The sequence below is a fragment of the Herpailurus yagouaroundi genome, unplaced genomic scaffold, assembly GCF_014898765.1.
Source record: "Herpailurus yagouaroundi ecotype Mexico unplaced genomic scaffold, PumYag 246, whole genome shotgun sequence".
Taxonomy (NCBI): Eukaryota; Metazoa; Chordata; class Mammalia; order Carnivora; family Felidae; genus Herpailurus; species Herpailurus yagouaroundi.
In genome coordinates, this window is record NW_024412463.1 from 4,906,426 (window position 1) to 4,931,978 (window position 25,553).

Below are 25,553 nucleotides of genomic sequence, written 5' to 3' on the forward strand. Positions count from 1 at the left end.
AGGAAAGCTTGTCCCCTTAGCTTGGGCGTGATCCCCACCTCCCCGGCAGGCCTTTGTCTCATTTTGCATCATATCCTAGACTCTCTAGACCCATCCGTCTTACTGGGTCTCATTGAAGAAGCCAAAGTTACCAAGCTTCAAGGCCTCTCCACGGCCCAGGATGCTCTGGTCTACCTTTTCCGTGATGGGCTCATCTCCAAGACTTCCACTCCATGGAGGCTTTTCTTACTGACCCTGCTTAAAGGAACCCTCTCCCCCCGCCCAGTGCCTGCAACTGTGCCAAACACAACAGGTGCCAGTGGCCAATTAATTAAAATCACATGAGTTGTGCTTCTACCGTGTGCAAATTATTCTCTTTTAAAGAAAATATGTTTGTGTATAATTAAACCTGAAGAGGACTCGTGAGATTATAGCTGATCTCTTGGAAGAAAGAGAGTAGGAGAACGAAGGCTGATATCTAGAAAGGCGGGCTCCAGTTTCATGGCTACAGGAGCCAGGCAGGGAAACCGTGTGTGAAGTCAAGCTAATGTTTAAAATAGAAAGAGTGAGAGATGCAGTCCAACTCGAGAGTCAGGCCCCTTACCTAAAATAATTCAAATTCAATTTACAAAATAAATACAAAAGCGATAGCCTTTGCCACTGATTCAGCAGGCTGGTTTCTAATCCTTGATGCAGAAGAAGGGGCGGGTACTGACATCATTTAGGTATGTGGTACTTGAGCTTTATAGAGCAGGGCAGTCTGTGTAATATTTTAGGTTTGGCGGGCTATCTGGTCTCTTCTTTGGCTCTGCCTTGGTAGCTCAGAAACAGCCACAGCCGGCATATAAACAAATAGGTGTAGCTGTGTTCCAATAAAACTTTATTTACAAAACAAGCAGCAGGCTGGATGTAGCCAGCCACAGTTTGCCAACCTCTCTTACAGAGGAAAAGTAAGTTGCCTGCCCTTAAATAGCTGCTAAGTGGCAGCTAGGGTTTGAATTCTGTTGTCCTGACTCCTGAATGCTAGATTTCAAATACAGTAAAACCTTGGATTGGGAGCATAATTCGTTCAGGAAACAAGCTTGTAATCCAAAGCACTTGTATATCAAAGCAAATTTCAAGACCCGTTGGTTCACTTGTGATCATGTGATGTTCATATCACGTACTACTCGTATTGCAAAATATTGCTCATTTATCAAGTTAAAGTTTATTAAAAATGTTTGTTTGTAGAACAAGTTACTTGCAGCCCAAGGTTTTACTCTGCCATACTGACTCACTGCCTGTCCTTTCTGCTGTTCCATCCAGTAGGTCAGGGCCACCATAGTTTTTTAATCACTGTAATGAGCATTTATTGACTGCTTACTGCATACCAGGCATTGTCTAAGGGGTCTATGCAGCGATTTGATATTTAAGGTGTTGAAGGAAGAAGCCGCTGTTCAGTATCTGAAATAAAAAGCTGAATTTCTCACTTCTAGGCAGGGAGAACTGTTCTGGTTTAGTGTGGCTCTGAACAGACAGAGAGAGCTGAGCCTTTAACAGGCCGGGTGCCTGGGGAGTTCATGGATTGGTAGACTTTCAGAAGCAGAGTTGAGGAATTAGTTGCCTTAACTCTCCAGGTCTGCTTGGTTACCTGAGGCTGAGTTGTCATGGACAGTTGGGGATGGTTTTAAAACCACTTCTGCTGGGGCGCCTGGGTGGCTCAGTCAGTTAAGCGTCTGACTTCAGCTCAGGTCACGATCTTGTGGTCTGTGAGTTTGAGCCCCGCGTTGGGCTCTGGGCTGATGCTCAGAGCCCGGAGCCTGCTTCGGATTCTGTGTCTCCCTCTCTCTCTGCCCCTCCCCCGTTCATGCTCTGTCTCTGTCTCAAAATAAATAAAACATTAAAAAAAAAAAATAAAACCACTTCTGCTGATTACCTGTTCCTAGTATGGACTAGGGTCAAAACACCATCAACATTTTTCTCTCTTGAATATGGTTGCTAAGAACTTTTTTTTCTAGATTTTATTTTTTATTCTTTTTAAAATGTATGTATTTTATTTATTGAGAGAGAGAGAGAGAGAGAGAGAGAGAGAGAGAGAGAGAGAGAAACGGAGGGAGAGAAAGGATCCCAGGTCAGGCTCCACACCGTCATTGCAGAGCCCGATATGGGGCTCAGATTCACAGAACCGTGAGATCATAACCTGAGCTGAAACCAAGAGTCAGACGCTTAACCTACTGAGCCACGGAGACGCCCCAGGATACTAAGAACTTTTTATGCTTACACCCGTCCTATGAGAGAGATACTCTTCTTACCCCCACTTGATGTATGAGGAAACAGGGGCACATTGTGACTGGCCCAGGATCTTAAGGCTGGTGAATGGAGAAGCCAGGATTTTAAATCTGGAAGTCTGGATTTATACTCTAGACTCTCAGCCATAGATCCCTTCTGTTTCCCCTGTCTTGTGTTTGCTTTCATGTGGCTCATGGGGTGGTCACTTACTGCACAAAACAAACTCCTACTTTGAATCTATACATTGTATTCATTTTAGCTAACCATGTGTTCCCATTTAAGGTCCCTCTATTTGGTAATAACAAATGGCCACTTAAAAAAGAACAGCCACAAGGCCAAATTCCTTGATGTGAAATGCAGTGCCATTTGAGGTAATTGTTCTAGTACTTTTAGCTTCCAACTGAAAAGTCAGGCTTGCTTTTGCTGAAAGGTTAATAAGCAGAAATCTTGACTTCACAGTACATCAGGACAGATAAATGACTACCCAAAAGATAATGCAAAATTACAGCCTACTTTAACCCTGCTGGGTTTGTTCTTGACTCTCAGACCAACCTTACGAAAGGTTAAATGCAAAATTATGGGAAAGACAAGTTTATCTCTCTGCAAATTCGTGTGCCACCTTCTACAACTTACAAGACTCAACACTTCTTGGCCAATCTTTATAGCAGAACTAAGGCGAATTATAACCAGAGGGCTGTAACTGTCTCCTACTTGACCACAGACTGACTCAGAGAACAGAAAACATGGACTTCATTCTGTTTTCACCAATAATTTAGGTGCAAATCCTGGGAAATGGGTTAAATGTATCTATATGTATTAGTTTTCTAGGGCTGCCCTAACGAACAGTGGCTTTATTTCCAAATAAGGTCACATTCTGAGGTACTGGGTGTTAGAACTTCCATATATCTTTTGTCGGGGGACACAATTCAACCCATAACACCAGGATTCCATGTTCTCATTGGTTTTGTGACAAGATAGGGGCACGAAGATAGTTTTCTTCATAGGGGCACGAAAGGGTGGATAAGGAGATTCGAGTCCTTTGAGGAAAAAGTATTCAGTAATTATTAAACATATCACTGACAGATTAATCAAAAAGATGAGGACAGGGGCGCCTGGGTGGCTCAGTCGGTTGAGCGGCCGACTTCGGCTCGGGTCATGATCTCACAGCTCGAAGGCTCGTGAGTTCGAGCCCTGTGCTGACAGCTCAGAGCCTGGAGCCTGCTTCGGATTCTGTGTCTCCCTCTCTCTCTGCCCTCCCCTGCTCATGTTCTCTCTCTCTCTCTCTCAAATAAAATAAAATAAAATAAAATAAAATAAAATAAACATTTAAAAAAAAAAAGATGAGGACATATTCATAGGACAACCTTTATGAAGTCTAGAATTCTTTTATTACCCAACCAACGTTCCTTTTTACAGGAGCTGAGCTCCCCAAGGTGTATTTTTGCCAGAATAATAAGTAACTTCAAAATAAGTGAGACATACACAAAAGTGGTCATTTCTGACCTAGATGTGATTCAGCAGTGAGTTTCAGAAATTGCTTCCTTGGTGTATAGACTGGACACTTCTTTTTTTTTTAATTTTTTTTTCCAACATTTATTTATTTTGGGGACAGAGAGAGACAGAGCATGAACGGGGGAGGGGCAGAGAGAGAGGGAGACACAGAATCGGAAACAGGCTCCAGGCTCCGAGCCATCAGCCCAGAGCCCGACGTGGGGCTCGAACTCCCGGACCGCGAGATCGTGACCTGGCTGAAGTCGGACGCTTAACCGACTGCGCCACCCAGGCGCCCCTAGACTGGACACTTCTTAAGAGAAAACCAGTTTTTCCCAGAGATGCAAAAGGTTGTTCCTTCTGTTTGTTCTGGAAGAAAGGAAGTTTTCATCAGCCCAGACCATCCATATTTGGCTTTTTCACTGCACTTGCAGAAAAGAATGTCAATGCAGACAGTAAGTTTGTGGAGATGCAGAGTGTAGGCTCAGACCTCTCAAGAAGTAAGAGTTTGCGTGAAACAGGAAAAAAAAAAAAAAGCTCCCATAATCTTGTTTTGGGTTTTGTTGCTTATTCACTCATTTGTCGAACAAATATAGAGCCCTCCGGGTGTCAGGCAGAGACGTGGGAGATACATAGATAGGTAAGATGTGGTTTCTGCCCCCAGGAGCCCCCAGGTGAGTGGAGAAAGCATGTAAAGAAACTGGATAATATGATAAGTTCCACTGAAGAGGCATTTCCAAAATGCTGTGGATACAACTGATGCCATTGAAGAAAATCAGGGAAGGTTTTCTTAAAGCAGAAACAGCAAAAGCAGAGAAGGTGGCTGTGTAAAGGCCAATTATGTCCTCTGTGTGGCTGGAGTGTAGGATGTTTTGGGGGACTAGATCATAAATATTTGAACTCGGTCATCACAGAGTAATAATTTTCTTTGATTCTCTTAAATACTGTTTTAAGAGAATCAAAGAAAATTATTCTCTGTAAATTAATCTCTGCTTGTTCTATAACACCTAACATGCAGGAAAGTATAATATGAAAATTCAAATCGCCTTTAATCTCTACGTCCAGAGATAGTTGTTTTTGTGATTTATGGGTATCCTGAAGTCTTTTTTTCTTATCAAATAAATTCAATGTAATGCATTTATTTTCATTTTGGTTTATTATAATGCCAAGCTATGCATTCTTTGGTCTGTCTGTCTTTCTCTTTTTTCACTTAACATCATACCATGGACTTTATCTTGAAGGCATTTTTTCTAGATAGCATTGTGATATATCTGTATGTTTAAAAACCTGGTACTCTGGTAACAAGCAGAGGGTCTAGAGTCTAGGATAACGTCAAGAAGCCTTAGAACTCCTAGCATTCCTCGCTGCCACATTTTTTAGTCTTGATGTATTTCAACTCATCATGTGATTCACAGGAAGAAAACAAATGGCGCCTTTTTTTTTGTGGAGGGGCATTCTAAGTTAAAAACGAAAACGAAAATGTCTTGAGAAAGGAAATGTAGATGAGGAAAAATGTTAAGGTGTTAAGCAGAGCTCTTATTTTCTAAAAATAAGCATTTCTCTTTAGTTAAACTGGCAGTTTGCACGTGCTGAATCTGTGATGCTTTAAGCCTAAGACTTCCATAAGCTGCATCATTACAAGTCACAGAAGCTTTGTTGATAATATTATAACAAATAATCTGTCTGGAGAAGGAACCTCGGATCAAAATAACATCATAGTACATATCAAATTTTTTAAATTTATCCTTGAAATGATAATAATAATGCCATGAGGCTGGATCAAAAGAAACCCAATGGGCATGAACTAAAACAGCTGTACAGGAATGTAGGCTTGTACAGTGTCCTCCAGGCTTTGTCTAAGATGGTTTAATGCTTTTAACGTGAAAAAAACAGTACTTTATTGCAGCTTCAACAATATTTAATAACACCCACAAAAACCACTAAGCCAGAGAGTTCAGTTCAAAACATCAGAATGATATTTTATTTTGCCTTGTCTTAAATTAGAGGTTGTTGCCTCTTTTTAACTCATCATGTCACAGTGAATGAATAATATTCATCTATGATGGCATTTATATCTTCAAGGGAAAAAAAACCCACAAACCCTTGAGTATCTAGAGGGAAAAATCAAGTTATCTATAAGGAAACAAAAGTCAAGACAGCTCCAACCTTCCCTTCTGGGAAAGAGAGAATCCAGAGAGCACTGACCGTTACTGAAAGGTAGTTTTCGGGAAAAGGTAAAATTGCAACTTAACCTACAGATACCAAAATGAACATATGGTAGAGATTTTATTTTACGCAGATGAAAGACCCAGGCTGATGTTATGACGGGTTCAAAGGGAAAGTCCAAACAGCAGAAATTTGTCTGGAGTAAAGGGATGTTGACATGAGCAGTAACCAAAGACGAAAACGGACTTTTTCCCGAAGGGTAGGAGTGAAGACAGTTTGAACCTGAGACACACTTTGCACATCTCTCCGTTATCTGCAACTCACAGAGCTGTAACAAAGCTGGGTAACTCAGAGAGTGTGCTGTAGACCTGTGTAGTCTTTCACCGAAGCACTTTTTTTTTTTTAAGTTTAATTATTTTGAGAGAAAGAGAGCAAGTGTACAAATGGGGAGGGGCAGAGAGAGAGAGGGAGATGCAGAATGTCAAGGTGGTTTCAGGCTCTGAGCTGTCTGCACGGGGCCCGATGTGGGGCTCGAACCCACGGACCGTGAGATCGTGACCTAAGCCAAAATCGAAAATCAGACGCTTAACCAACTGAGCCACCCCGGCGCCCCAAAGCATAATTTTTTTATGCCGTGATGTATAAATACATCTCTCACTGCCCTGTTGTCTTCTGTTTCCCATTTTGCCAGTCTTCTGCAATAGTAAAACCTAGGATCCAATGAAACGATGTCTGCAAATTTAGGAGGAAAAGGAAAGATTTCAAGCAAACAAGGATCTACATCCAAACAATCACTATTCCTGTTTAAGGGCAATGGAGAGACGCTTTCCCACTGCACTGTAAACTCCGTTTACCCAGGCATCCACTACTCGTGTGAGACCCTGGTTTGTGAGGCTTGAAGCTTTTATGGTCACTAGAGCCCTCTTTAAAAAGAAAATGTGTATAAAATGATGAATTAAGGGGCACCTGGCTGGCTCTGTCGGTTAAGGGTCCGACTTCGTTTCAGGTCATGATCGCATGGTTCATGAGTTCGAGCGCCGCGTCGATCTCTGTGCTGACAGCTCAGAGCCTGGAGCTGCTTCAGATTCTGTGTCTCCCCCTCTCTCTGCCCCTCCCCTGCTCACACTCTGTCTCTGTCTCTCTCAAAAATAAAGAAAGGTAAAAAAAATTTTTTTTAATATATTATGAATTGAGAATAAGATACAGAGCAAATATTTACTTAGAATGAGAAAATAAATATGACATAAATAATAAATCATTAAAAAATCATAAATCACAAATGATTTGAAAGCTGATTTAATAAAAAAAAAGTCAAATGTCACATATCTATGTCACCAAGTACAGCAAAATAGCACAGAATTTATTTTGTTAACTGATTCACACCTTTGTCATACCTTTTTCCCTACATTTTTGGTGGACATAGCTTTTGATCATTCTATCATGTAACAATGATTTCATAATCTTACTTCTAGAGGGAATAGGGAAAGAAGACTCGGGGTGTTTTCTCTACTGTGGTTGCTTATTTCTGTTCTGAGAGCAGTTTTGTGTGCTGTTTTGTCTAGATCCGTAAGAGTTTGTCAGGACAAGATGTGTCAGATGAGCTCAGAGGTGATTTAATATACCGCTACTCAATTTTCGTGTCTTATACACTATGAGTTCAGGAATTCCGGAGCGCTGTGTCTCAGAATTCCCATCAAGGAGAATGAACGTGTATGGTACATTTATTGTTACTGGTGCTAGAGTATCAAACGGATCCTCAACGATAGAGATGTTCGTGTCCGAATTTTTCATACACTGTCATCTGACTCTGAACCTTCCAAGCCTTGTTTCCCCTCCATGGCCCACGTGAGCTCAGGAGCATGTTTCCGCTTTGATACTACTTCTGTCCTTGTACCTTTGTGTCATTAAAAGGGAGAGCTAACCCGGGAGACACTGAGAATCTCTTAGGAAGCAATTTCTACACCAGAACTGTGAGAAAAATGTTAACTGAACACACCAATGACTGAAGCACAGACGTCTATCCCATGAACACCAAAATCAGTGTGTCCTAAATTCATCTCTCCGTTAGCCACATCCACTCCTTCTAATGCCACCCCATGAAAGGGATGTGTAACAAGCAGGGAGTGGGTGGGGAGGCAAGCATTCTAACTTGATTGTGCTTAAACACCTCACTCACACAAGTATGGAAAAACACAAAAATACGTGTCTGTGTAAACACATCGCCAGTAACCCTTCTTCATTTCTCGCTGTATCCCCAGTGTCTTGACCATTACCTGGAGTATAATAATAGGCACTTAAATCCGTTTAATGATTACATAAAAGCTCAAGGAAGCAGTATGAAAGGAAGGATAGGTTTATGTGAGTTATTTTGGTGCCCTGAAGGGATGCTTCTACATATAGAAAAATACTATTCAAAAGTTTTTTTTTTTTTAATATTATTCAATTTATTGAAGTTATCATTATAAAAGAAAAACTATCAGGGTGCCTGGGTGGCTCCATCGGTTGGGCATCCGACTTCAGTTCAGGTCACGATCTCTTGGTTTTTGAGTTCGAGCCCCGTGTTGGGCTCGGTGCTGACAGCTCCGAGCCTGGAGCCGGCATCTGATTCTGTGTCTCCCTCTCTCTCTGCCCCTCCCCCGCTTGCACTCTGTCTCTGTCTCTCTCAAAAATAGATAAACATTTTTAAAAAATTGTTTTATATAAGAAAAACTATTCTTTGCTAGGCTTTAAGTTTAGTGCACAAATATATTTTTCTATTTTTAAATCTAGCAGGTATTAGTAATCACTTGCAGGATCTTTGACAAATATTTGGTTCCTTTTACAAGCTTAAATACCTCAAATAATTTAAACAGCTTTTATAAATTTAATATATTTGTTTTCTTTAAGTACCCCTCAAGAAACTGGATAGTTTCTTGAATAGTTACTAAGTCTTTTTAATTTATGAATGTTTAAACTTAGAAAAATTTGAAGTTTTAATTTTCTTCATGTGTTTCAAATGCATACATGTAAAGTGTGTACAAATTCATTATTTTCAGAATACTAATACTATGATTTTTTTTTTTTACTTTCAAATTTTTTGTACTTAATTTTAAAATTTAAGAAATCTGGGGTGCCTGGGTGGCACAGCCAGTTGAGCGACCGACTCTTGATCTGGGCCCAGGTCATGATCTCAGTTCGTGAGTTTGAGCCCCGCATCAGGCTCTGTGCTCATGGTGCGGGGCCTGCTTGGGATTCTGTCTCTCCTGCTCTCTGCCCCTTCCCAACTTGTGTGCACATGCATGCTGTCTCTCTCTTCAAAAATAAGTAAACTTATTTTTATATAAGTTTAGTTTTATGTAAGTAAGTTTTATATAAGTAAAGTTTAAGAAATCTATTCACATGTAAGGGATAGTTGTCATTCTCATGAACTGGGCTGATCTGTGAGCAAAACTTCGTCCTGAGACTGTGGGACTGTCCACGGCTACCCTGCTGGGGCTCACCGAGCTCTGTTTTAGTTTCCTTTCGTGTTTTCATAACTCCAGGATGTGGCCGAGTAGCCTGTTGTCCTGAGTTCAAGTTATACACAGTTACTGACTCTGTGACTCATACCCGTTTGTCTCTTGATTTAATTTTGTTTTTGCTTTTTCCTCCCATTTCAAAGCCCATGAAATTGATCTTTGCTAACTCAGACTTAGGAATTTGATGGAATTTCAAAGACATCGAAATAGGATTTCTACCCCGGGATAAAGACTTGTCCGTTGGATGAGCTCATTTTTTAAATATATATTCTCAAATTCATACCACCAATGGAGATGTTGATAATGATACCCAGTTGAATTTTGTATACCTCGCCACGCCCTTTGTCTGATTTGCATTTAAACTCATGAGGTCATTGCACTGGCAGCAAATGTAAAGTACCTTCCCTAAAAATGAAATCAAAGACATTTCCTGCTATTCACAAGAATGTGTCAAATAATTTCAGAGAAGGAAAATGAGACTATACAAAACCACCATTGATCAAAACAGGTGCAATTTATTTAAAGGATAGTAATAGCACAGATTTTAAAAATAACTCTTTTTCATTTGTTTTTTTGCTTGCCTGTGCTATTATTTTTTAAAGTTTTTACTTCAATTCCAGTTAGTTATCATACAACACCGGGTGATGTATGGAATTGTTGAATCACTATATTGTACACCTGAAAAATAACTCTTGAATGAGAAGGCGCAGGAAAAAAAATGAATGATAGATCTATGCATTGAAAAATCTCAGATTATACGGATACTCTGTAGTAGATACTAGAAGAGGTGACATAAAACACTATGTTAGATTTTCCATCATAGATGTTTATATACTTAAAAAACCTAATATAAAGGTCAAAAATGATTATTCAAAGACCAAGCATGTTGTAAAATCCTGATCATCTTTATCATTGTAACCTTTAAAAATTTTTTTTAAGTTTATTTATTTTGAAAGAGACACAGACAGCGCACGAGCAGGGGAGGGGCAGGGAGGGGGGGAGAGAGAAGGAATCCCAAGCGGACTCCACGCTGCCAGCACAAAGCCCGACGTGGGGCTCGAATTCATGAAGCTGTGAGATCATGACCTGAGCGGAAACCAAGAGTCGGACGCTTAATCGACTGAGCCACCCAGGTGCCCCTATCATTATAATCTTATACCAGATATCTTATTAACAAAGGCTGGAAAGAGAGTGGGGTCTGGGGGAAATAAAAATTGCTTAATTTTTTATCTTCTGCAAAAGTGAGACTGTTAAAAATAGATTGAAATATATTCATAAAATTGTAAAATTAACTACCAGGGGGGAATAAAAATAGGATAGTGTTGACTGCTGACTCCCCAAAGAGATCATTAAAATAGCCTACAGATCAAAGCCAAATTTATCATTTATTGCGGTAGGGGAGGCTGGAGCCTCAGTAGCATCTCTAGAGGGGAAAGCCAAAAGTGGATGTCTGCGAGGTTTCTGTGGCCTGATTTAAGGTGGGTCTTTCAACGCAGGGGCTTGACTGGTATTGGCAAAGGTTGTGATATAGTTGAGGAATGATGGATGCGGAAAGGTGAACATCTCGAAGGAGTCTTTCAAATAGAAGCAAGAATGTGATGAATCCACTCTGAGCAATCCACTCTTTAGTAGGAAGAAGAGACTATCGTTCCTTGTACTGAAGGGAAAAGGGGAATAGTCCATTGTTTGGGTAAATGGATTCTCAGCAAGTTTCTCAAGCAAACAATAAAGTTATTTGCAACTTCATTTTCCTGGGCAAGAATTTCCTGGCATAATGAAATCATATTAATGTAGACGGTAAATTGTGTTGATGTGGATAGTATCAGTTGTCAACAACTTTTTTTTTTACATCAGCATTATTAAAAGTTAAAAAAGAAAATACAGCTTGTATATAAAAAGGGGGGAAGGATGACATGTAAAAGGAGTGTAAAATCAGAAAGCAAAAATGAAGGGGAGGAGGAAGATGAAACAGACCAAAAAATATTAAAAATGAAAATGAATTAGGGGCGCCTGGGTGGCGCAGTCGGTTAAGCGTCCGACTTCAGCCAGGTCACGATCTCGCGGTCTGTGAGTTCGAGCCCCGCGTCGGGCTCTGAGCTGATGGCTCAGAGCCTGGAGCCTGTTTCCGATTCTGTGTCTCCCTCTCTCTCTGCCCCTCGCCCGTTCATGCTCTGTCTCTCTCTGTCCCAAAAATAAATAAATGTTGAAAAAAAAATTAAAAAAAAAAAAATGAAAGTGAATTAAACTATCCAATGAAAAGATGCATTCAATCATATACTAACTGAAGACTAACTTTAAAAGACTCCTTTAAAATGATTCCTATAGATTAAAAATAAAGGATGGGCAGACCATCACAAAAACATTAAGAGGGCGTACTGTATTAATCTATGAAATAAGATCTAAGGCATGATTTATTGATGTAAAGGAAGCTCATTTCATTTTGGTGTTAACACAACTCAGTGAAAAAAAAAACCAGTCATGTATCTTTATGCACAAAAATAAAGGGGCATCAAAATATATAAATCAGGAACTGTTGAGGGGAGAATGTAGGAGGAAGCAGCATTAAGGAAGAGCATGTGGTTTGTGGTTAGTGCGCTACGAGAGGCCAGGTACTGAGAGTGAGTCGGGTGGGACGTGGGAAGGGCTGTGGAGGTTTGGAGGGAAAGGTAGAAGGGTACAAAGGGGTCAAGAAAATGGCCCCCCGAGTCGATGTGAGAAGGCAAAACGTAAAGGAAAGGGATGTCATTTTGAGCATCAGTGAGGGTTGTATCGTCCAAGGAGAGAACGCATGGATAAGAATTCAGGATTCCTGACAAATCCACTGGTATTCAGACCTAGATGGAAAGTACTGACAGATATCAAGGGCCGGGGAAACGCAGATTTCAATCACGAGCGCAAGCAGACTGGGGGACCGCACTTCTGGGAGGAGGCAGAATTAGGATCTTGAATGTGACTGGAATCTAGGGTTGTGGCACATGTGACTTGGCACGCCATCTTTCTTATTTTCTGTGGCCCACGACAAAGCAACCCTAAGGCGAAGTTTATGGGGACCAAAAATATTGCTGAGAAGAATCAAACAGTGCCCCCGGCATTAGGAACCTCCAGCATGCGGAATAGGCAATCGCTCAAATGGATCGCAGTGTAAGGATAGCTGTTTTTGTCTTAGCTGGAATGTCATGCTATCGGGATCCTCGCCTGCATTCATTGGGCTGATACTCACCTTCCTGCACTCCATGCCTCCCGGAAGCCAGGGAGCCTGGCAATTGAGAGTAGACAGGTTCAGCAGAATCAAAACCACATTATTAACATTTTGTTACATATTTAGGGTTTTTTTCAATATACTTACAGAATTTAAAAGAATTTGGTCTATTCAAGTTGAAAGTTATAGCCTCACAGGAAACAAGTAAAGAGTCCATGAAGAATTGATTTAGGCTTATAACTAAATTTTACTATGCATTGAGATATTTCCGAAGATTTTAAGGCTCGCAGTATTTACCTGTTTAAAATTCATAAAAATTATTTGTATTGGGGAAGAGTCTACATGTTGTGGTACGCAGGTGAAGTACTTAAGAAGGAAATCAAATATATTAAATTCATAAATACAGTTTAAAATGTTTAAAAGTGTTTAAGCTTGAAAATGAGCCAAACATCATTCAAAGACTCTTTAGAAGTGAAGGTTGAATTCTGCAAGACTGATAAACACAATACTAATTTTTTACAGTCAAAGTTAAAAGGAAAAACCAGATTTTTTTTAACTTATTTTGGAATAAAGATTTACAGAAAGGAAAAATGGTATAGACAGGTCCCTGGTACCCCTCACCCAGTTTCTCCTGTGTGTGTGTGTGTGTGTGTGTGTTTAGCAAATAGGTTTTTTAATTTGTGAACTTCATAAATTGAATATTAACAAAATTAAATAAAAAGCAAACATCTGAATAATTTTTTCCTATGAGTATACAGATGCAGGAGTGTCTGTGTGTATGTGTATACACGTGCTCAGTCCCTTTCAGTCCACTGGAAAACTCCCACTAACAATAGCTCAGACTGGGACACACTGAGTTCGACCTGTGCTGGGGACATCCGGCTAGAGCGCCCCAGTAAATGCTAGAACATACGGATTGAGTGTGTGCTGTGCTCTGTCCATGGTGTCGCCAGCCTGCCTGCCCCCACTCACTGGCTCTGAGACCTTGGGCAAGTCTCTTAACCTCTGTACCACAGCTCTCTCACTGCTGACTATGGGTCATGACAGCTGTCCCTGCCACGCTGCGTTGCTGGTGGATTCGGTGAGCTGATGATGTGCCGTGAGCTCCTGGATTGTGTTTGGAACCCAGTGTGTACTCAGCACGCGTGGGCTATTGTTGGACAGGTCATAGTTCAGGCATGTATTTGGGGAGCATATGGCAACGGGATCGCGTCTAGAATGAGGAAGTAAGAGAGAAGTGCACCGAACCCCTAAGAACACCAGCATTTATGGCATAGCAAAAGGAGAGGGACCTGGGGGGGAAAAACAAGCAGAAAACCAGAAGGGGCAGCCTTAGATGAGGGAAGAAAATTGATACAAAGCTATGATCACTAGGGTTGGGGACAGGCATATAGCTGAAGGTCCAGAAGCTGTCCCACATCGGGAAACTGGAGCTGTAACAGGTGCGACACTGTAGACTGATGTGCAAAGAGGGCTACTGCCAGTGGTTTCACGTAGAAATAGATGAACCGGATTCCAACCTGCCACAGCACAGCGATTCGCCGTGAATTAAGCACTTCAATGTGAAAGCAAAACTTTAACGCTTGTGGAAAAACACGTTGGAAAATATTTTATGACATTAGGATCCTGAGAGGTTTCTATAAAAAGACGCTCCCATGACCAGCTTTAAGAAATGATCGGTGAAGTTTGGTTCCATTCTGTTCATGAGAAGACATCCTAAAGAAAAAGAAAAGACCACCCCAGGCCAAAAGGTTTTGTAACACTTAAAAGAAGTTGTTATCTAGAATATGTTATCTAGACTACACTAACAAGAATACAACAACACTCAACCCCATGATAACCAGAGAAAGGAACATTAAGATCTCACACTGATATCCAGAGAGAAGAGCATTCTAGCCAGAAGTGCAAAGGCCCTGAGGCAGAAACCTGGTTGGCTTGTCAAGAAGTAGTAAGAAGGCCAGTGTGCTGCATCCACTCTGTCTATAAGCCAGGCAAAGGCAGATCAGGGTCCAGATCCTTAATTTTCATGTCCTGTGATTTAATTTTGACTTAAGAGGCCAACGAGATGATTCATGAGAAAATAATTTGAAAAATTGATCATAAAGGGGACAGTACTGACTAGAGCGATCAAACTAATTTTGAGAAAGAGGGACAAAGTATAAGATGAGCTAAGTCTCAGATGTTTTAGACAATTCAAGATTTAGTTTAATTAATTGAGGCCACATTAAGCATCTGCTCAGTGCCAGGCCCTCTGTTAGGAACTGAGGATTCAAAGAGAAGAAGGGAATCTCCAGCCAGAGAAGGAGCTTCATGCCTTAGCAACTAATAAAGAGAAACGATAAACAATATAACACGTGATGTTCATAATAAACATAATGTTTACTTGTTGACTTACCATGCTCCAGACATGAGCCTTAAACACATTTTTCCTAATCTCTACAGTAATCCTACACGGTTGATATGGTCTGTTCCCAATTTGCAGATGAGAACATAAAATACAAAAGAAATTAAGCAATTTGTTGAGAGCAGGGTTTCTCATCCATGGTGGCAATCGTGGCTGGGTAATTCTTTGTGGGGAGGATATTTAGTTAGCTTCCCTGGCCTCCACCTACTGGATGCAGATTGTCCCCCTCACCCCACAGTTATGACAGTCCTAATGTCTCCAGACAAATATCTCCTGGGTGACAAAATTGCCCTGGTGGGGAAATACTAGTTCAGAGACAGTGTAAGTAGTGAGGTGGGAATTTGAACCAAATCTGTTGGACTTCAAAGTCCATAGTTGTTGGTTGTTTTGCTTGTTTGTTTGGACTTCTTTCTTTAGCGTCGAACACCTCTACAAACAAGTGTACCTTGAGTGCTCCATTGATTGCCATTGAAGGCAATGCCGTGAGATGTATTTGCCTACAAATGGCTCGCACCCGAGAAGGTACAGCAATGGCAATGCAGACGTTATTTTAGGTTTCCGCCATTCGTTCAACGTCTCAGGGCACATGTAGTATCAGATAGCCTGCAGGCACTGTTTTTTGCTTTAATTTCACTGTATTCATTCATTCATTCATTCATTCATTCATTCATTCAATCATTCATCAGTGCCAGCATTGTCCCAGGCACTGGGGCTCATAGTGGACAAGTCAGAAAGGTTCCTACTCACGCCCAGTTTCGTAGAAGGTGGGGAACAGACAGGAGGCATGCCAACCTATCATTAGACAAGAGATCTAAATTTGTCATTTAGTATTTTGCACAAAATAACAGAGTTTTATGAAGGCAAGTGATTTGGTTAGAAGAAGCATGCTAATTGGGATTCAGAGGTCATGAAGGGCTTCTCAGAGGAGGTGACACAAGCTGATACATATTAACAAGGAGTCAGTCATGCGAAAATCTGAGGCAGGAGTTTACAAAGAAAGGAACAAGCAAATGCTAAGACACTGAGGTGGGAGTGAGTTTGGTGTTTCTCGGGAACAGGAGGAAGTTCTTTGTGGATGGGAAGGAGGTGTGCAGGGGCAAGGAGTAGCTGATGTCAAGGGGGTGGATGAGGACCCAGGGGCAGGTGTGACCTTGTAGGACAAGGAGGAATGGGGCTTTCATTCTATGTGCAAACGGAACATGATCTTGCTAAAGTCACTTCATAAGGAAGGACAGATGCAACCCTTTGAGCTAAAATACTAAACCAGAGTCCTTGCATGTTCCTGCCTCTATCATTCATGGTTATATGTTTGCAGTTATTTAAATAGACTGATGTAAGAGTTACAATTTGAAGCTTAACAGGGGAAATCAAAGAAATATTTAAAATATATTAGTTTCGTTTTCACTCTCCCTGCAGAGTTTCTGCAAAACAGACTCTTTATTGCGCTTGCTCCTTAGAAGGTCTATTGAGTATTTGATTTCATAAAAAGAGCCCACAAGCAGCTATTGTTTTCAAGAATTTTGATATTGAGCGTCAATGACTGTCAGCGATTTTGGATTTTTTTTTAAAAAAGATATTCTTATGGTGATGATCTTAGTTCATATTTTAGACGTAACAATTTGATGCCTATTGCTCGTAATGGGATAAAATGGAAATAATTTAGATGTCCACCAGTAGAGGGAGGAGAAAGAAGATGTGCTCCTGTCAAATGATGGAGTGTGATTCAGCAGTTTAATGAACGACATGCATCAGCTGTGCAGGTCTCCGCTAAGTTGTAGTGAAATAAGTACAGAAAAAAAAAATACAACTTTCCCCCTGAGAGTTATTGAGAGGTAATTGACATTTTTTTTTAATTTTTATTTAAAAAAAAATTTTTTTTTTCAACGTTTTTTATTTATTTTGGGACAGAGAGAGACAGAGCATGAACGGGGGAGGGGCAGAGAGAGGGAGACACAGAATCGGAAACAGGCTCCAGGCTCCGAGCCATCAGCCCAGAGCCTGACGCGGGGCTCGAACTCACGGACCGCGAGATCGTGACCTGGCTGAAGTCGGACGCTTAACCGACTGCGCCACCCAGGCGCCCCTGTAATTGACATATTATGCTGCGTAAGTTTAAGGTGTACAAGTGTTGATCTGAAACATTTATATATTGCAAAATAATGGCTACCATAGCCCAGAGCGTGGTGGCTCGAGACAGCAGGGGCATGAGAGCACTTTGGGGATGAAGGATATGTCTGTTATCCTGACTGTGGGGATGACTTCCCTGGTGTACCCGCATGTCAGGACTTACTTCACATTTTACGTATCCGCAGTTTGCTGTATGACAATTAAACCTCCGTAAAGCTTTAATAAACTCTGGTGGCCGGCCATCGACCTGAAAAGTTAAGCCAGAAGTAATTTTTCTTCCTTCCTAGTGCATAAAGTGGTAGTGCACTCTGAAATTAGCGGCATCTTAGATTTCGTAAACTACAGCAATAACCTTAGCCTTTGATCTGAGATTCCGGCGGTGGAGCTTTATGCTACTTTCAGCTAAAAAAACCGAAACTGACGAAAGAGGAAATACCAGTGGGGGATAATGTTAGGAGGACTGTGAATTTGCCTGAGGCCACGTGAAGATGTCAGGATGTTCGGATTCCTCGTGGTCCCCAGTAGCTTCCTTACGGGTCACTGCGTGCCCTCAGGTTTTCTAGAACTGATCCAGTCCTCGAGCAAGCCGCCCTCTGCCTTTGCATAAAATCTACATTTCCCCACTTCCCCATCTCTTTGTGAAGTCCAGGGCATGTGACTAAGCTCTGGCCAGTGAGACAGAGGTAGAATTGCTGTGTGCAGCCAATTACAGTCACCAGCCAAAGAAAGGAGTCCCTAAATTGCCCCCCCCCACACAAATGTGACTGTTTTTTTTTTTCTTTGCCTTATAATCCACTGACACAGAAACTATGTCTTCAAAATGAAAACATTCCAGATGCAATTTCATCATATTTTATGAGTGAAGTGAAAATCTTGCCTCTTCAGATGCCACTGCTGTTGCCTGCTAATCCCCCCTGTTCCGATGCAGACTTCTGTGTCTTTGGACAAGTTGCTCAGGCTTTCTGTTTCAGGTCCCTCAGCTGTGAAAAGTGGATGATATGACAGGGCGTGGGGGTGCTGCGAGGATTAATTAGCATCGGCAAAGCACTTTCAACATAAGACGCTGCCCTCTTCACACACATCCTATCCAGGGACTTCAACAGACTGTGGCAGTGAGGCTGGTGCCGTTTATCTCTGTTTTCCAGATCAGGTTATGAGGCCGGAGAAATTAATGGCTTGCCCAAAGTCACTCAGTGAACTAGGGGAACAGCCCTGAAGAGACCTCTGGAATATTGACCTTCTAATCTTCTTGTACAAACCACTGCATGATACATGCTACATTTTGAAAAGGAGCTCTAGAAATGCCAAGGGCCTTCATCATGTACTTAACTTCTCTCGGTCTTTTTCTCATGTGTTGGCCTAGATCTTCCTGGGTTGGCTCTGCATTGACCTACAGAGAGGAACACTCTTCTCATCAGGAAAGAAACTCAAATATCTGGAAGAGCTTAATGATCACAAGACTTTTTTTTTTTTTTTTTTTTTTTTTGTGGTCCAGTCAAGTTCACTAGAGGCTTACGTTTGCTTTTGCGGCCTTGGTTATAAAACTCAAGATATGAGGTCCACCCGTGCAGAAAGAGTCATCCTACTTTTAAAAATTGCATTTCGATTTTTTTTAAGTTTATGTATTTCTTTTGACAGAGAGCGAGAGAGAACGCGCGGGGGAGGGACAGAAAGAGAAGGCTAGAGAGAGAATCCCAAGCAGGCTCTGCACCATCAGCACAGAGCTGACACGGGTCGTGAACTCACCGACCGTGAGATCGTGACCTGAGCCAAAATCAAGAGTCAGACACTTAACCAGCTGAGCTACCCAGGTGCCCCTGGGATTTATTTTTATTTATTTTAAAGCACACAGGAGAAAGTTAATCTAATACTCCCAACAACAAATAATAACCACCGCTACTATTTTACTGTAGATATATTCAACCTTGTTTAAAAAAAGAAACAACTAAGTTTTTAAAAAACCAGACCCTACCTCATAGATCGTTTATAACATACTGAGAAACCCTCTTATCCTCTGTGGCTCATCGCCCAATACTCTCTTCTCATTCTCCAAATTCCAGTTCCCCTAACCACCTTCTGTTCTAAATGTGCCTTCTCCCCACCACCCTCTCTACCCTCCCTCAGCGGCGAGTGCCTTCTCCTTCCCTATTCCAGCTCCCTGACTTCTCCATCCCCCGTCTTCCAAAGGGGTCACGTCCTGTTTCTTTATCCTTCCCCAAACAGCACCATGTAACTTTCTTCTGTGCATAATTTCACTCAAAATAATTTGAGTATTTAAAAAAACTTTTTTTCATGTTTATTTTTGAGAGAGACAGAGTGTGACGGGAGAGAGGCAGAGAGAGAGGGAGACCCAGAATCCGAATCAGGCTCCAGGCTCCGAGCTGTCCGCACAGAGCCCGACGTGGGGCTCGAACTCATGAACCTTGAGATCATGACCTGAGCCAAAGTCGGATGCACAACCACCTGAGCTACCCAGGCGCCCCGAGTATTTTCTTAAAGGCTTGTATTCCTGGTGCATTGTCACTTCTACAAGCTCAGTCTGGTTTTTTCTGTCTGCTTCATTGGCTCCTCCGTGCCTCGCCAGCCTGGCTCAGGTAATATTTGTTGGATGAACGAATAAGAGGAGGATGTCTTTTATATCCATTTTAATGGTTTTGATATGGGTTTGTAACCCATTGCTAAATGTGACTCTTCCTTTTGACTCAATTTCAGCAGAAGCCTCAAAAGCCCAGTGGGGGAAACTTATAGAAAACATTCTAAAGCAAGGTGCTGGACTATCTGTGCAGAAGTTGCAAAAAGAGAGTTCAAAACCATTTTGTCTGCAAGAGTTGATCACGTACCACCAGCCTAAATAAGACGCTGTGGTTCAAGAGTTTGAAGAGGCTGGTTCTTTGGCAGAGAGCTGCTTTTCTCCTGCCTATGAGACAAGGAAGGGAGGGCTTTCCCCTTACTTTATAGCAAGGGAGCGATTTTCAAGAGAATCACTTAGAAGGCCAGAAGTGAGTCGTCTCAAGTACCGGGGACACAAGGACTGGTGTTAGAACCATTCCTTAATATTCAAAAGGTGAAGGCCTGGAGTCAACTAGTTGCCTTGACTCACGACAGAGCTAAAAGCAGTGGGTGCCCCGGGAGTGGGCTCATCATTCACTGGCAGGGCCAACACCGAGTGAGTTTTTCCTCTGGCCAGGGAGGGCTTGTCTTAGAATAGATCCACCAACAGAACCACCTGGAAGGGCAAAAACCCTGGAGCATGAGACCCGGGGGTGGAGTAAAGAGCAGCCAGACTGAGAAGAAAGAGCTCTTAGCATCTCTAAGGAACTCAAAAAAGCTCTGTGAGAGAAAGAGCAAATATTATATACCTGTTGCCCAGAGGTCATCTACTCCGAGGCAAAACTTGGAGCAAGGAGAACTTGCCCGTGGGGAGCCTGAGTCGGGGAGGCTCAGTCGGTGAAGCCTTTGACTCTTGATTTTGACTCAGGTCATGGTCTCTGGGTTCATGAGTTCCAGCCCCCAGTGGGGTACAGACAGTGCGGAGCCTGCTTGGGATTGGGATTCTTTCTCTCCCTCTCTCTCTCTCTCTCTCTCTCTCTCTCTGCCCACACAGAAGCTCCTACTTCCCAACTGGGGTAAGGGACAAAACCTAATCTGAATGATATTCAGTGTGATATGGCTATTAGGCTGAAATGGACTCTTTATTACCTAGTAGTAGCCCAAAAAGCCAGAGACCTTCTGGAGATTTCATTCGGGTTGAGAAAAATAACTTTTCAATAAGCAAAGTTTAGTGGGGAATGATTGTACTCAATTGATTACAGTTCTTTCAGAAATTTGGTGATACGTATATACGCGCTTCCATGTAAAATATATATTTAGATGCATACATTTTATATTAACACATGTCTCTATAAAGTTAAGATAAATATACATATTGTCATAAATACCACTGCTGTGAGTATTCCTGTAACTAAATCTTTGTGCCTTTGCATGCATTTCCAGAACTGGATAAGCAATTACAAAAGTTTAAAAATTTTGGATAGATATCACGCTCCAAAACAGTTGTATCAATTGATATAAATTCACATTCTCGGGGCGACTGGGTGGCTCAGTCGGTTAAGCCTCTGACTTAGCTCAGGTCGTGATCTCACGGCTTGTGGGTCCCAGCCCTGCATTGGGCTCTGTGCTGACAGCTCCGAGCCTGGAGCCTGCTTCGGATTCTGTGTCTCCCTCTCTCTCTCTCTGCCCCTCCCCTGCTTATGCTCTGTGTCTGTCTCTCTCTCTCTCTCTCAAAAATAAATAAACGTTAAAAAATTTAAAAACATTTACATTCTCAGCGGAAGCTTCATTTCTCTTTCCTTAAAGATTTTTGGGTGCCAGGTCTTTAGAAGTAGATTTTTTCGATGGTCTCACCATTTCCGGTTCAGTCCCTCCTAATCTATTTTTTGTTCATCAGACAGAATAATATTTTAAACCTATAACTTTCCTGTATTCGGCTTTCTCCAGTGCCCTTGGCTCTAGCTGGGACGCGCTTCCCTGATGATTCCCATAGCTTCTGCCCATCGTTCCTGTCTTAGCTTGGATGTCACCTCCTCTGAGAAGTCTTCCTTGACTCTTTCTTACCGAAAGTAAGGCTGCTCATTACTCCCCACGTAGCACAACACTCATGTTCTTTTTGCTATCAACTATAGCTATTTATAAGCTGTTTATCTGCTTATTTTTTTCCCTCTCTCCTACTGGGGTATAAGTTCCATGGGGATAGGGATTTTGTTTGTCTTTGTGGTGTGTGTGTGTGTGTGTGTGTGTGTGTGTGTGTGTGTGGCAATCTCTGCTCATAGCAGGTGCTCAGTCATTATTTGTTGGATGCAGGAAGGAAGCAATGAGTAACAGAAGCAGCTCTGTTCCCAGGTTTCCTTCTACCTGATTTCTGTGTCATCTTCCAAGTCGTCTTTCTTTAGGTGGGGAAGGACTGGTGGAGGGGGACCTGGCAGGACAGCAAACAACCTCTCTCCTTAGTGATAGCCAACTCATTTTTATTAGCACTGGCTTACCTGTGCTGCCCGTTTCTGTGACTCTCCCACTGAGAGCAGCAGGCAATGGGGCCAAAGCTCAAGCTATTTTTGGTAAAGATATTGGACAAGTGCCATTTCAGCCTCTGCCTTGGTCCTTTGTGGTAGCTGGTGTAAGTACAACCTTTTTGGGTGAGGCGTGGGAACCTACCTACCTACCCTGGAAAAGTGCAGAAGCTTCTGAATTTCTGCACATAGTTTTCTGTCCCAAAGAGCTTTGTAATAATAATAATAATAATAATAATAATAATAGCAATAATAATAATAATCATTGGTTGAATGGAATACAGAGGGAATGGTATGAGTTGTTCATGTTTCAAGCTACATTGGGCTTCTACTCTGAGTATATTGGAGTAGGGAAATTTGGGATTAATTTCTGGCTCTGCAGTGCGATAGTTACAGTCTTCTATTTCAATTCGTGACACAGTTTTGTTTCATATCAACAAGATGCCCAAATAGGAGAGAAGTACTACCATGTGGAATTCATTTTGCTCTCGCATTCATTTCATTTTAATACAATGAACTCTTACTCTCCCACCTTAGACCCACACCGGGAGAAGGGGATAAAGTATACTCAAGATGAATATGATGATCACTGTTGGCAGAAGGGAGTGTGGATGCTGAGGAAACAGAAATAGATGCTACAAATAAGAAGCGTGAAGTGTTGGAAATTGAGTTAAAAATAGGGATTGCAATAATGATTTTTTTTTATATCAGCCTTATCCCCAATGAAACTGAATTGTGTGGGACTGTATGTCCATTTGGCAGTGTATAGTGGTGTGAGTTGTGCACTGTGCAACTCTGTAAGCACTACTTACATCGCGTATCTCTGAATGCCTCCTTTCCTCTTCTGCCGTGGTTGTGTATTACACATTTTGGACAAATGCAAGTGGCTGTTCATCCTGTGAATAGTACAGTCTGTGTATTTTCCATGTTTCACAGTTTGACTTAACCAAAACCAAATGAATAAAACTGTATTCTGGGTTCATTCCTGCAATTAAAAAAAAAATCACTTGTCTCTTCACAGCTAGTTTGATATTTTCCTTTTTTTTTTTTTAATTTTTGGGGGAGGGCAGAGAGAGAGGGAAAGAGAATTTTAAGATGAGAGCAGAGAATTATAAGCTGAGCACATAATCTCACAATTGTGAGATTATGACCTGAGCCGAAATCAAGAGTCAGACACTTAACCGACTGAGCCCCCCAGGCGTCCCTAGTTTGATATTTTCTAGTTTGATTCTAGTTTCCTCACATCTAGCTTAATTATTTATGGATGTCAATTATACTCAACATTAATTATCATGGGATGGATTTCTCAGTTTCAGGTTTTGTCAGTAATTATTTCTTTTATCTTGAGCCATTCACTTCTAGGTCCTTATGCCTCAATTCCTTCATTCTTTGTTTCTATGATACTGTTGATTTGGTGTACAAATGATGCGTTGGACAAATGCCTTCCACGAATACATTTATTTCATGGCAACCATGGACACTATTTTTTTTTTTAAGTTCTAAGAGTTCTTCAAAAAGAACTCTCCAAATGATTTTTATCATTTCATCCTTCTTTGGCAGAGATGCAAACTTAAAACATCATTTGTATCAAAGAGCAACATGATAACAGAATTAATGATTTACCATATAGCACAAAGAGTTCCCCTCCCGGAATACTTACTTTTCGCCTGTCCCAACTCGGTCTCAGCCCTCCTATGACACATTCTTGGGTGATTCTCTTCTTTACCTGACACTCACCAAACCAAAATGACTAAAAGCTCGTGTTCCTGTGAGAAAGGAAAGATTCATATAATCTTAGAGTTGAAAGGTCTTCAAATCTTATCAAGTCAAATAGTCCACTCAATAAATGAACCCTCTTCCCCGCAGCTCCGATCAGAGATCATCCAGCCTTGGTTTGGTCACCTCCAGGGAGCAACTGTCCATTTCTGATGCTGTCTTTTTACCTTTGTGGAGAGGGCAAATGATTAGAAAGATCTTCCTTGGAAAGGAGGGAAGCTCCCTCCCGCATGACATCTGCACTCCAGAAGGGCTATAGCACAGTGTTGACCTAAAGCAGGTGTCACACACCCCTCCCTTCAGTCCTTGTCCTGTGGGACCTGGGGCAAGTCTTCATCTGCCAGGGCTTTAGTTTCCATAAAATGTGCAGGATAATACGTATCTCGTTATTCCTTTAACAGGATTAGGACAATGCCTAGCGGGCTGGTGCCCAATAAATGTCAGTGGGTATGAACTCATCTCAAGCATGCTTCAGGAGGGTGGTGCAGTCAGGGGCAGTGAGTGTAGAATCTTATTCTAGAGGCAGTATCCCTTAAGGGTTATGAGGGTGAGCTCTATTGCTAGACTACTGGGGCGTAAATATGGGCCTGGCATTTACATAAGGAGGGGACCTACCTCATGAGGAACAGGGGAGTCGAAGCGAGGCAATCCGTGCTTGGGGTTTAGAGCCACGCCTGGCACTAAGAATTTATCATGCACCTGCTCTGGGCTAGGCTTTGGGGGTACACGTATGAATGAGGCCAGGTGTCAGCCCCTGGGTAACTTACATTCAGGCGGGAAAGCCAGGCTCACCCAAGGAAAATGTGGCAAATGATATCACCGAGGGCTGGGTCCAGGGAGCCAAGGAAACCCGAGGAAGCTCAAACGTAGCTTAAGCCAGGGCAATATCCCTCCCCTCCTTTGCCAAGGTCAAGGCAAACCATGGCAACACCGCCTCCCCAGACACCCGCACCAGGAGGTAGAAATCAGCCCTGCTCGGGAAGGGGATGGGGCTGAAGGGAGGGGCGGGGTCGGCGGCGGCCGTGAAAAAGTGAAATTTCCTCTCCTCCGAAAATCGGCCACCGGAGCGGGAAGAGGGGGCGCGTTGTCTCGGCGGGCCGTCAGCGAGGTGCGGGGGCCGGCTGGGGCGCGCCCGGGGTCCCGGAGGAGGGGAGGGATCGGAAAGGGGGGCGGGGCGGGCCAGGTGGGCGGGAGAGGAGGGGAGAGGGTGCGAGCGCGTCCCAGTGTGTCCGCCTGCGGGTGGCCGCGGCCCGGCGCCCGGACCCGCGCGGCTCCGCCTCTTGGGGGTGGGGGTGGGGGGAACCACCCGTCCGCCGTCCTCCTCCTCGTCCCCCTCCTCCTCCCGCCGCTCCTCCCCTCCTTGTCCCCCTCCTCCTCCCGCCGCTCCTCCCCCGGGGGGGGCCCACCTCTCCGCCGTCCTCCTCCTCGTCCCCCTCCTCCTCCCGCCCCTCCTCCTCTCTCCCCTCCTCCCCCCACCCCCTCCCCCGGGGCCCGCGAAGAGGCAGGGCTGGAGCCCTGAGCAGCCGCCGCTCCTCCTCCTCCAGGCTGGCGGATGAGTCAGCTGACGCCGGCGCTCCAGC

General features: G+C 42.7%; 1 long non-coding RNA gene across 3 annotated transcripts; it reads right to left on the minus strand.

Moving 5' to 3' along the window:
* Positions 1 to 6,484: 6,484 nt before the first annotated feature.
* Positions 6,485 to 25,346, minus strand: LOC121019863 (uncharacterized). Of its 3 annotated transcripts, none has more exons than XR_005785795.1 (4): positions 24,589 to 25,346; positions 23,858 to 23,963; positions 23,010 to 23,182; positions 6,485 to 6,636 (listed from the first exon to the last, which is right to left on the minus strand). It is a non-coding gene; the product is annotated as an uncharacterized LOC121019863 (long non-coding RNA). The 3 variants fall into 3 exon arrangements; XR_005785794.1 differs by lacking the exon at positions 6,485 to 6,636 and adding an exon at positions 17,923 to 18,111; XR_005785796.1 differs by lacking the exon at positions 6,485 to 6,636 and adding an exon at positions 18,143 to 18,521.
* Positions 25,347 to 25,553: the final 207 nt, after the last annotated feature.